Below are 13,140 nucleotides of genomic sequence, written 5' to 3' on the forward strand. Positions count from 1 at the left end.
AAACCATTAGGAAAGGACGATTTTATTCTCAAGAAGATTTTATTGTCAAATTTATATATTCCTACGAAAGATTTAGATACATTTTTGTGTAGAGTTATTTACCTCATTAACGAACTAGTTCAATTTAACAGTTCATTGAAATGAGCGTATGAACTAGACCAAACTATTTTTGTATGTGTTTGCATACAAACGGCACCGTTAATGAACGATTCAACGACTAAACTTAATACTGAACATTGGACTAAGTTAATGAACTATTTCTGTTGAATGAACTGAACTTAAAAATCGACTAGAATACAACTAATAAATATGAAAAAATGCTAATAAAAACATTTTCTCGGCTTACGTTGAGAGACTAAATCATAAATATAGGGCCGACATTATGTGGAGTAGTTTTTGTAATCACCAACTCTATATTTTTATCTAGCAATTATTGTTTATACAAATATTTTTTTATGTTTAACATTTAAGATCGAAAGAGATCTGGCCATAATGAAATGGGACTCCGCTAGATATAAATTATATGAATTATATTAAAAAAATCTCATTATTATAGAGTGTTAAACTTTTGTTCATATTATTACGTAATTCATTGAATTGCAATGCAAGTAATCTTCATTATAAAACAGCTTTTCTAAAAAAATTGATGATTCACCTCACACAGCATATGTATGTAAAAACAAACCTGTTTCACACCTTTTAACAAGAAAAATTCGTTAGATTCCATATGAATTGTGGGGACAGCCCTAGACCTTAGCCTATAAATAAGTAAAAACAACAAACGCCATTGTGCTGCATACAATGTAATGTCCATTGTTCAATGGCAACAATAAATCGTATAGAATTAATAAACAATAGCAACCATTAACAAAAAAAGGAAATTGTTAAAAATTAATAAAAACACCAACGAGTATTTCCGCTACTTGAATGTTGCAAAGAAATTTCGAAAGAAATCAACAACAAAAACAAAAAAATTTGACAGTAGCTTCTGAATATCATGTTGATTGTGAGGTACCTATAATAAGCTTGAGTTATGTGGCAGTCTTCATATACACCAATCAAACTTTTGCTTATGATTTATTGACTTTTCAACTGATTTCAACAATTCCACGGAAATTATTGTAAACTACATTGCCCGGAAAGCTTTCGTTTTGTCAATTGGATTGACAATCACTTCTTTTGATTTTTTCAATTTTTAATTAAAATCAATTGCAATTGGATTGAGTTATTGGAGTAATAAAGAAAAAGAAGAAATAAATGTTGAATATTTCCTTAAGAAGAAAAAATTTAATTAAACTGCCACTGTATATTCCTGGAAGTAGTTTTAATTTTCAGACTCCTTTACTTGGCTTTTGACTTTTGTTTATAATCCTTGTGATGGATTTGAAGGGATCAAACCACTTAATGCTGTCAATCAATCGTTTTCCATTTTACTTATTGCCTTCTTCTTCTGGAGATTCCAGGCATTTACTTTCACAAACAAGGAAATGTAATTTCTTATGGGTTATCAATTTACTTATTCTTTTATATCTCCCCTTGGCATGGATGTGATTTTTCTTCATAATGATATTTTATATTCTGTTTAAGCCTGTTTCATTTTTTTTTGTTTCTTTTTTGTCAAACATTCATTTCCCCCTAACCAAAAACAAGCAAATGTTTTTTTATTAGCCCTAATCACAATTGATTCCAATGATTTATTTTGCCTTAAAATATTCCATTTCCTTGTTACATATTTAACATTAGTATCTTTCTTCTTTATTTTAGTTCTTTATTTTTCATTCGCTTGTTCTCAGTATCTAAGGCCAATAAAATAAGGAAATAAAACTTAGAACATTAACTTTACCACACATTAGAGTGTTTCACAAAGAAAAAACTTGAAAAAGAAGTGCGATGTACAATGATGTACGAATGTAAGAAATAATAATTGAGCTTCTTTACATTACTTTGTAATGGCTTATTCGGTTCATTTGACGCTTAAATTTTTGGCGTCTTGTGTATATAATTAGAAATCAGAATGTTCAATTCCAACAGCGGACAAAATAATAAACCCGTTTCAAAGTACTGTAAACAATCTACTTTCTGCATTACCGGTAGGCTCAAAGATAATGTGTTCCCTGCAAAAATACTCATTCGAAAACCCATTATTTATTATTATTATTTTAACAATGGCATGTCGGTTGAAATAAGTGGTTATTTTTGACGACTAAAATAAGTAGTTAGGACTTTAAGTGACAGCTTATTTGTCGACGTTTAGTGACCATTGAATAACTACTTATTTATTGCGACATGCTCTTATTAAAATAATAGATTAGTAGGTTTATTTGTGAGAATTTGCGATTACAAAAATGTAATGTTCTTGTTGGAGCAGTTCAGTTAGCAGGATCGGTTCCTCTGTGTCTAGATTCAAAAATTATGCAACCAGGACTGGCCGTGTCCATAAAAATCATGCGAGTGGGATTAGCTGGAGCTAATCATATGTAGTGTGTCGTACGGTCCTAAAACACAGATAAGGCATATCGTTATATCAATTCGGGCACATTACGAATTTAGGTGCCTAAATCGCCCGGATCTTAACTGGGCTAACTGTTTGCCTTGGAAGATGGCGTACTTTTGCTACGATGGTTGTTGTCCTAGTACCTGTTCCGTTGTACTGCCTGCGCAACTGCATCATTGTGAATGCTATTCAAGCCTGCCTGATAGTTTCGTTGATCTAGTGGTTCTCTCTTGCACCTTTGACATGCCTGGGTGGGGAACTAGTGCACCGGCGTGCAGGGATGTTCAAGGTGGTAACACCCAAGCAGGTACTGAATCATCTTATTATACTTATGCCCCGGAAAAATCTTCGTCTCTTCATGAAGATGGACCACTGGTGTCATGATGAGACACCCTGTTGCATACCTCAGGGCAGAATTTTGGCAGGCATGAAAAATATTCCACTACGTAGCGCTAACACTTGCATACCACAGTGGCGCCGCATAGCTTACCACCTGCCTTTTGCTTTATAAGACGTCGGAAAGGTTTCTTTGTCAGCACTCCAAGTACTATCACATATGTCGTCGACGATAAGACCGATTCCAAGATCGTACAATCATCCACATACATTACGACCGTATGGAGTGTGTGGAATTTAAGAAAGGTATAAGTTAAACAGTTACCCCCTGCCTCACTCTACGGATCTTAAACTTTCGGATTCGAGAGTCATTAACCCGCTGCCCACCAATTTCTTAATCCGGTGCCAATGTTGGATTTGCTTCACTAGACCGTTGACTTCAAAAGTAAGTTCCCTAACTCTTTATGGTTTGTACGACGAAGCTCATCAGGCTCATTTGCTAGTCCCAATCAGTTTTTCTATGGTTCGGAAAAGTACGGCGATCTGAGGTTATGAAGTCGTTTGTTCTGCTTACGCAGACTATGATCGCAGACTAAGATGGTCTGAGCTAAGGGAAATAACGGGTTGCCAAGACAAGGGATGTCGAACGGAATTTTTCGGGGTAATTTCGGGACTGCGGGATTTGTTTGGACTTGTCTCTGCAGGAGTATTTTGTATAGTACAGTCTGTCGCAAAAGTTAGTATACACTGTTGAAATCAAAATGTATTAGGGATAAATATCACTATAACTTATTGAAAACAACAAACAAGTAGTTTTATTTGATAGACAAGAAGGTCGTCTTCCGTAATAACAATTAAAAGTGCGCAATATTTGCATACATTAGCAAATGTAGGGTTCGAATCCCAAAAAGACCAAAATTTATGTCGCAAAAGTTAGTATACAATGGAGAATCCTCGTGGAACTGTGTAAAAAATTCTTGATATTTTTGAACAAAATGAAACTAAATCTGTACTTAAGATCATAAAGAGTATATTAATTGGTTTTAATGGCAGTTATAGTACTTATAGTGACAAGTGCAACGTACACAGGGTCGTAAAATCCACAAAAATTGGTCATCTACAAATACAACAACTGTAGCGACAAAATTCCGGGTGTTATGTCCTGTTTATGGATTCTAAAGCCAAGAAATGCTCAGAAAAGCCCTAAAGTTTCAATATGGGGTGATCTTGATCGAGTTTCGGCTTGTCCTGTTTGAAAAAACGGGAACTTCTTGAAGGAAACCCATACTTTTGAGGCCGTTGTCCTTTTGAAACGTGTAATAATCCTTAATCCTTACACATAAGGACTTTCTTTTTCAGTTAATTTTCTCACAAGTTATGCACCTTTTCACATTCACACCAAAAACAAATAGTAGGAGAACCTCAAGTTCGGGTGTAAGTTCTACAGTGATACTCCACCACCACAGAAGGATATGATAGCTCATTAAAAATTTTAATACAGAGCTTTCTCTGCTGTTATTACGCATGGATTGTGCAACAACGTTCTGAAAAGCTGTGTTCGCTTCACTTAGGACCAAAATACAACTAAATGGATCAGTTAGAAGTACTTCATTAGACATTAGTAGTACATTAGACACTAGGGACATGAGAAGCATGTTCGATACTGCTAAAAGGCCGGTAGGACAGTTTAACTGTAGGGCTTAAAACGGACCTTGAGGTTCTCCTACTATTTACTTTTGGTGGGAATATGAAAAGGGGCAACATTTGTGAGAAAATTAACTCAAAAGGAAAGTCCTTATGTGTAAGGATTAAGGATTATTACATGTTTGAAAAGGACAATGACCTCAAAAGTATGGGTTTCCTTCAAGAAATTCCCGTTTTTTCAAACAGGACAAGCCGAAACTCGATCAAGATCACCCCATATTAAAACTTTAGAGCTTTTCTGAGCATTTCATGGCTTTAGAATCCATAAACAGGACATAACACCCGGAATTTTGTCGCTACAGTTGTTGTATTTGTAGATGACCAATTTTTGTAGATTTTACGACCCAGTGTACGTTGGACTTGTCACTATAAGTACTATAACTGTCATTAAAACCAATTAATATACTCCATATGATCTTAAGTACAGATTTAGTTTCATTTTGTTCAAAAATATCAAGAATTTTTTACACAGTTCCACGAGGATTCTCCATTGTATACTAACTTTTGCGACATAAATTTTGGTATTTTTGGGATTCGAACCGTACATTTGCTAATGTATGCAAATATTGAGCACTTTTAATTGTTATTACGGAAGACAACCTTCTTGTCTATCAAATAAAACTAATTGTTTGTTGTTTTCAATAAGTTATAGTGATATTTATCCCTAATACATTTTGGTTTCAGCGGTGTATACTAACTTTTGCGACAGACTGTATAAAATAAAATTTTCATTGAAAAAATAAATAAATTGTAACAAACAAAATAAGAAAATAGTATTGTAATAAAAAAAGCTGGAACCAAAAAAGCCAATGCGCTAGATGATCCTTATTACATTAAGACGTTTAAATGTTCATTTTTCTTAACCCTGCAACCGATCACCAAACAATAGAAAATCTTAATTCACTTTGAGTCGTTTCACTTTGAGGAACACACTAACGAGCCAAAACAAGGTCTGGGGTTATAACTAGTAAAGCTTAAGCATGGTATTTCCAACCATCTGCATTAGTGGATGACTTATATGCGAATAGCTTTACAATAAAAGTCTTTATGAAAGTAGCGTTCTCCTTCCCAATCTCATTCTCTTCGAATTTTGTTTGAAAAATTACGATTTGTTTTCAAATATAAACTTTTTGTTTTAAGAAACTTTCCTTGGCATATTCCTTTGCGGAACATTTTCTAAATGTGCTTTAAATTATACCCTTCGTGCTTTAAATTATAGCCTTATATTTTCAACAACCTAATTTGCAGAGTATTATTTTCCATATGCGGGTAAAACCCCACTAAAAAGTAACTTGAAAAATCCCGGGGCCCAGACGAAGTAAATCCCGGAATTCGGGATTTCGGGATCGCCATCCCTAGCCAAGACTCGACCTTTATCAGACCGGGTGCCACAATGGTGATTTCTGGCGAGCTGTTACAATCTCCTCTTACAAGCGCCTCCGTTCAACGTTCCTCTAGTCCTCTAGTCATTGCCTAGGACGGAATACCAAAACTCAAGATGAGCCTTAAAGTCCCCTAGCATCAGACGGTTATTGCCCTGCAAAAGCGAACTAATATCGTGCATACATATAACGCAAGTTACCCTTCCTCGACTGTCCCATATTTTACTGCTACCCCCATACATTCCATGTATGGGTCACTAGAGTCAAGCTTCAGCCAGATAGGTCTGTACTAGACATACTGATGTATAAGGAAGGTAATCCCTCCTACTCCGCTTATTATAGGATCCTTTCGCAAAACGTTGTGACCATCACAACTTTGCAAGCTATGGGTAACAATGGCTTGGTTTCCTGGATCGCCGCGACCATGATATTTCTTCGATTCTTAAAGTTTAAGATTTCGATTACTTTCGTGTTTGTTGTTTAAAGGAGACTGCGGAGATGTCTCATATTCCGAAGTTGAAGACACGCTGGTAGATGATCTGACACAGCAAGCAGCAACATAACTCCGATGGCAGAAGTCCTGAAGACGGCTAAGACCAGGGTAACCTCGGAAGTTCACTCATTTCCTACATATATTACATCTCACCGATGTTTATGGAAGTTTTTTATGGGTGATTTGAAACTTCACAATTCAATTCAGGCAGACGGTAAAAGAAAAAAGTATCCACTATTTCCGGGTGACTTGCCCTTGTTGAAATAATGGTTATAAATGTTCCATAAACATCCCATACGGGACAAGGGAGACTTCTCTCATGTCAATGAGTGCACCCCGATTCATATTAGCTCAATGATATGGCACCTACAGTTTACCGACGAGTCCTAACGGCGTGTCCTAAGGCACCACTTGTAGAGAAGTTTTACATGGCTGAAATACTCAGGAAATGTCGCGAGCATTACTGAGGGGTATTTTGCCAACGTTGAAGTTTTTTGATGTTGCCAGGCCTGGGAATCGATCCCACGACCTTCAGCGTTCAAGACGGTGTGTATACCATTGCACCACGGTGGCACCCGGAAATAATGGTTAGTCCATATTGATATTAGGAAATTTTCCTTGCGGCAATTGTCAGTTTGATGGAGAGAGAGAGATGAGGCGTTTGATAACCCTTTGCCTCTCAACACCCTCTCTCACCGACAAACTGACAATTGCCGCAAGGAAAATTGCCTAATGTAGATATGGACTTAAGTAGGTTGATTTGTAAGAAGTTGCGAGAGCTACTAGATAAGTTTATGGCCTAAACAACACTATGTGTTGTTTCAGGGAACATTGATGTCGTGCGCGAACTTATAATTCAAGATCGTCCTGCGACTTACCGCGAGATAAGGCATCCTTGGGAATACCTTCCACTAGCATAAATTCGATATTGCATGAACACCTGTACGTAAAAAAAGGTTTGTTTTGGTCGGATCCAGCCCAATTCGACAATTGTTAAAAAAGGCTTGTGTCAATTGCTACACAGAAATTTTGAAAAAAAAATTAAACGCTGTGCTTCCAAAGGCGTTTACTAGATCGTTAGAGGTGACGAATCTTGGATCTATGCGTATGAAGAACAAAACAAAACAGCAATCGACCGTGTGGGTCTTCGAAGACGAGCAAAATCCAATAAAAATTGTTCATGGAAAAAGCACTTCGAAGCAAGTGATATCCAGTTCCTTCGTCATAAGTGGCCATGTGCCGAGTATTCCACTTGGGCAACGTAGTAGGACGGTCAATTTGTTTGCCTGAAGTCTTCGGTGCAATTCGAAAAACGAACACCATCACGGGCCAAAGCGTGGAATTGATGGGTTATCCGCCATACAGCCCTGACTTAGCATCCAATGACCTATTTTTATTCCCGCACTTCAAGAAAAAAATATGCGGACGACGGTTTTCGACGCCAGAAGATGCTGGAAGCATTACCCATAGATGGTATTATACTAGTTCCTGGTTTACAGTCTTATACTGTCGTTGTTTGGACATGTGGATGTTTTATTTAAAGTTCGCAACAGACGCCTTTTCTTGAACACAAAAAGGTGTGAATTGGTTCCCTTCGCAGTACTTAGGGGTCAGTTTGGTACTAGTACGATCTAGAACTTGTTCGGGACTAATGAACTGGCAACAATTGGAATTTTCATTGCTAGCGGGTATTGACTTGCCCAACCTGTTAAAGAAGAAGAGCTATATAAACGAAAGGTGCTAAATGAACGAGATAAATGTATAGGTGCACGTTCCACAGACTTTTGTTTTCAATGATACAAAGTGAATGAGAATTATATATTCAGAATTTTTTATTTAATAATTCTTAATTAAAATGTATAAATACAAAACTTGGCTTAATCGACCGACAATCTAAGGCGATTTTTCCCATCTTTGAAAATCATTTTACTTACGCCTTTTAAATAAAACTTTTTGAATCCTCCCTTATGTCCATACGTGTTATATCAATCACAAACCTAAGTAGATATCCTAAATAATATTGAAGTGTATCTATGTGCGAATGGATTTGATGGGAATGTTAGATTGTTATTAAAAGCTATACACTTTACATATACATACATATGTATGTATATTCCAATTTGTATTCTTTTTGTCTCTATATAAATAAATACCACTTACACTTCCGCTAGTCCCCGGGTATTCATAGATAGATACATGTAGTAACAGACTCGTACAATTCACATGCCATAACTTTTTTGTGGGTGTGAGATTTTCGGTGTTTCGTTGAGGGTCTGTCTGTCTGGTCATTGTCTTTCAGTTTGACTTTTATGCTATTCCCATGTTTCTGAATCTGATTTTGTTTTGTTTTTTGATGGGTTCATTTGACACGGTTTGTTTATGCTTTTTATGTTGTATTGTGTTTTACATACATTTAGGGTATATTGTAAGTATATGTGTATTTATATATAACGTGATGTATCTGTACAAAATGTGTTGGTGTTGGAAATTGTTGTTGTTTTACTGTTATTGTTTAAGTGTGAAATGTACTATGACTAGATATTGACACATTATTGTTATGTGTGACCGTTGTTGTTGCTGTTGCTTGAAAGGGTCGGTCGGTCGGTCGGTCGCTCGTTTGCAAATGCATGACTGATGGGACTCCCACGCAACATGGAAGTTAGTTTGTTTTCTTGTTACAGAAGTTCATATGGGTACATTTTTATAATATATTGGCTTTTATCTTAGAATAAAAATACGCTTTAAAAATAAATTTTGAATTTTGTTCAATAGAATTCGAAATTACATTCTTGGTCTACCTCGTTTAGCACTGATTGGATGATGTACCTATGAATTATTCTCCCAAAACCTGTGACACAGTTTCCAAAAAAGGGACAATAAACCAAAGAAAACTGAAAAAATAATGCAACAATTCATATACATATTTTTGTTGACACAAATAAGCGTTGATTTTTTTTTTTGTTCTTATTCAAATTTGTCCATGGCATTCCTGTCTCTCTCTCTCTCTGTCCAATCAAGCAAAGAAACATATGAAAAACTTCACATTTTTATACGAATTTATGGCTTGGCCAAAAACAACCAATGCTCCTCTGTCAATCAAAATGTTTACTCATGCATTTCAATTTCATCAATTTATGAATAAAAAATACTACAACAACAACAGCACAATGTTGCACTGCAAAAAAAGTAATAACAACCCAACTACACCCTCTTCCGTTTTTTTGGTTTTCGTTTTTTTTACCAAACCTCAGCAAAATCGCGTTGCACATTGTCAAAGAGAACACAACAGAGATTTAATATGGGGCATCAATAGATTGATGGCCAGCCTTGTTGTGCATCAAAAAGCCATGATAATGGAGGAATGCCCTCGCGCTACCAAAGAGTGGCACGTAAAATTGGATTGAATGTTTTTTCGTAGTTTTTCTCACTATTTTCCGTCATGTCAAAGTAAATTTACATAAATAATAATGGACAGCAAAGTGAATATAAAATTTGTTAAATAAATAAAATTTCCTTTTGGATGACCACCGTTGGTTGGCACGGCACGCTGAAGTGTAAAGCGAAAAACAATTGGGAAAATAGCCTTAAAATTTGAGCATTTTTTCACACGGTTTTTGCTTTTTTGCAAGGTATATAATACCTAATGGATTTGTTATAAGGTTGTTGGTATGAAAAAAATATATATAATTTAAAATAAATTGAGAATGAAAGCTAGTAAAAACAACTTAATTTGCCCTGAAAGCATAAAATTGTCAAGGTAATGCAATTATGGCAAATTAATGGGAACTCTTAAAAAATTCAAACGACATGAATCTACGTTGATAATGTAATTAATATATTTATTCGGGGAATAAATTGGAAAAGTTACATTAAAATATCAGTAATTTGGTTATAGTTGACTTCTGGAGTAGAAACCTTTTGGTGTGCAATATATAGTGTTAAATAATAATATATGTATGAGAAAGAAATAATATATGAGACATATTAGTCGGACTGATCTTGTGCTACCCTACACCTAGTTATGTAGACTAGGGTTATGACTTTTCGACATACTTTCTCAAAAATGATTTCCTGTAGCACCGATGAAAGAACTTTAGGCTATTATTCACTAAAATAACGTTTATTTCATTGAAATATAAAAAAGTTCACTTACAAATCGACTTTAAAAATTATTAGTTATTTTTTTTTTTATAAAATGTATGAAATAAAAAAAATTTCAAAAAGTGTTTCCTGGTCTATTCATTCTTCCCTTAGTACACCTAAGCATAGCAGCAGATAAGACTGATGTTGAAAAATTTCGATTTTATCCAAATTGTCAGAAGTCTTTCATTTTTTAGTATCTAGCTAAGCCCTCAAGACCATTTTTTGTTAACGAAGTATTTTGTTATCCGATTTTTAAGTCTGTGCTAACTTTTAATATTTTTTTCTCCTTTTCAGGTAATATAAAGTGAATTGAAATAATCAAAGTGGTAAGAATGTTCAATATTGTAAAATCTACTTTAGAATTGAAATTTCATGTATTAAATCTTCATTTTAAGTAGAGACCTTTCCATATATTTTTAAAGAAAAGATGGACGCTTGGTTTGCTTCGCTAACCCAGTATGTCTTATGAAAAATATAGGCTTATTTCTTTCATGACAACGTGTTGGGATTGCTCCTAACATGTTAAAGATATCTCAGACTAGTTCGAGGTCCCTCAGAATAATGATGACTTCTACTATGATCTACCTTCAATAATTATTTAGAAAAAATCAGTAAGGAAAGGATCAAAGTCGGGCGGGGCTGAAATCGGACTTATATAGCGTGTTTGGTGAAGCAAATACACGAAGTCGGCCGAAAATATATATGGGAGCTATATCCAAATCTGAACCGATTTCGATATAATTTGACATACTTATTTCTAGACCGAATTCAGTCAAACATTCCAAATTTCTATTTGTATTTGAAAATTTTGCCTATTAGGCGAAGGTCATTTTTTATTAATTTGTTTAATTAATTTCTCGTTAGAGACGAGCTTACTGACCAAGATGCTTTTTGAAAAAGGAAAGCCGACGATACGAACCCACACAATCACCACTGTGTGACATGCATGTTTCGCCTTTGGTTTAGGAAGGCTCCTCAGACACATCGACTGTGGGGCGGCTTCGCTATCCTCTAACTTATTTCCTCTTTCAAATGCAAGTTGTTTTTTTTTACAAAGTTGAATTTTTTGTTCAAATCTTTTTATGGCTTTCATGACAAACGCTTAGCGTAGCCTTTGAAAGTTATGAGTTTGGTTCTGAACACTAACACGCCGTGACAACACTTTTTTCCATTTGTTTTTCAAGGACGTGGGTTCGAACCCCAGCCTGGCTCAAGCTGATTTTTATTTTTATTTCATCAATATCGGACGTATATAGCTTGGTTGGTGCGCCAAATACGTGAAATCGGGCGAAAATATATATGGGAGCTATATCCAAATCTGAACCGATTTCAATATAATTTGGTACATTTATTTCTAGACCGAATTCAGTCACACATTCCAAATTTCATCGAAATCTGAAATAAATAACGTGTTTGGTACAGAAAATACGTGAAATCGGCCGAAAATATATATGGGAGCTATATCCAAATCTGAACCGATTTCGATATAATTTGACATACTTATTTCTAGACCGAATTCAGTCAAACATTCCAAATTTCATCAAAATCGGACGTATATAGCTTGGTTGGTGCGGCAAATACGTGAAATCGGGCGAAAATATATATGGGAGCTATATCCAAATCTGAACCGATTATCACCAAAAGCAATAGCGTTCTTCCTATGGCTAAAAAAACTGTAGTCCCCAATTTTCAGCTGAATCGGACAAAAAATGCGACCTGTACGTTGCGAACAAAAATACATGGACAGACGGACAGACAGACAGACAGACGGACGGACATGCATAAATCGACTCAGAAAGTGATTATATGTATATTCCCAAAAGGAACTATGGGTCTATTTCGTTTCCTTTTGAATGTTACATACAAATGCACAAACACATAATACCCCTTACCACAATGTGGTGTAGGTTATAAAAATATTGACGAGTGTCACTAAAAAACCTTCTGGCCTAGGCAACAAGCAGTGCACCAGGAGTCATTTGACATTTCTTTTGGAAAGTTTGAGAGTTATTAGCCTAAGAGTACTCAGGACAGTTTCACATACTACTATGTGTTAAGTTGTTTACAGTGGCTTGATTGAGACACCTCCAAAACATGGTTTTTTAATGTTTTTACAGCATCTTCTGGGGATCCACGAAAAAAAAACATTTTTGCCGCCAAGTTTTCATGCAATATCTAATGTTGGTAGAATAGATGCCTCTATCTCACGGTATATAGCACTGCGTTCTTGCATTATCCGTTCTCCCACGGCTTAATTTTTTCTGGGACAACGACCGTTTTTGGACGACCCTCACGAACTTCGTTATTTTCTTGGCGAGTGTCGGCCACGATTGAATTCATTAAACCAGTATTAGTCAGCTGTGCTGACGGAGATATACCCTCAGCCACTGTATCACCACTTTAAAATCTGTATGTACCGTAATGTGGAGCTATACCAAATCATTGAAATATACCAAACATTTTTAGTAACCAAACTTCTTCATAAAAGACTCGAAATATTAAATTACGTTAAACTAAGTTTGAAAGAAATGTTTGAAAATGTTTTGGAGTTATCTTGCACAATAGCCATTTTAGTATATGCCTGGAGG

The 13,140-nt window shown here is 35.6% G+C and overlaps 1 protein-coding gene and 1 long non-coding RNA gene across 2 annotated transcripts in view; one reads left to right on the forward strand and one right to left on the reverse strand.

Moving 5' to 3' along the window:
- Positions 1–13,140, forward strand: part of dally (division abnormally delayed protein) — a 284,242-nt gene that overhangs the window by 59,286 nt on the left and 211,816 nt on the right. The window lies entirely within an intron of this gene.
- LOC141401500 (uncharacterized) overlaps positions 1–13,140 on the reverse strand; it is a 235,561-nt gene that overhangs the window by 12,372 nt on the left and 210,049 nt on the right. The gene's annotated exons all lie outside the window — the stretch shown is intronic.

Source organism: Musca autumnalis, unplaced genomic scaffold (genome assembly GCF_047663935.1).
Source record: "Musca autumnalis isolate F117 unplaced genomic scaffold, ASM4766393v1 scaffold_4, whole genome shotgun sequence".
Taxonomy (NCBI): domain Eukaryota; kingdom Metazoa; phylum Arthropoda; class Insecta; order Diptera; family Muscidae; genus Musca; species Musca autumnalis.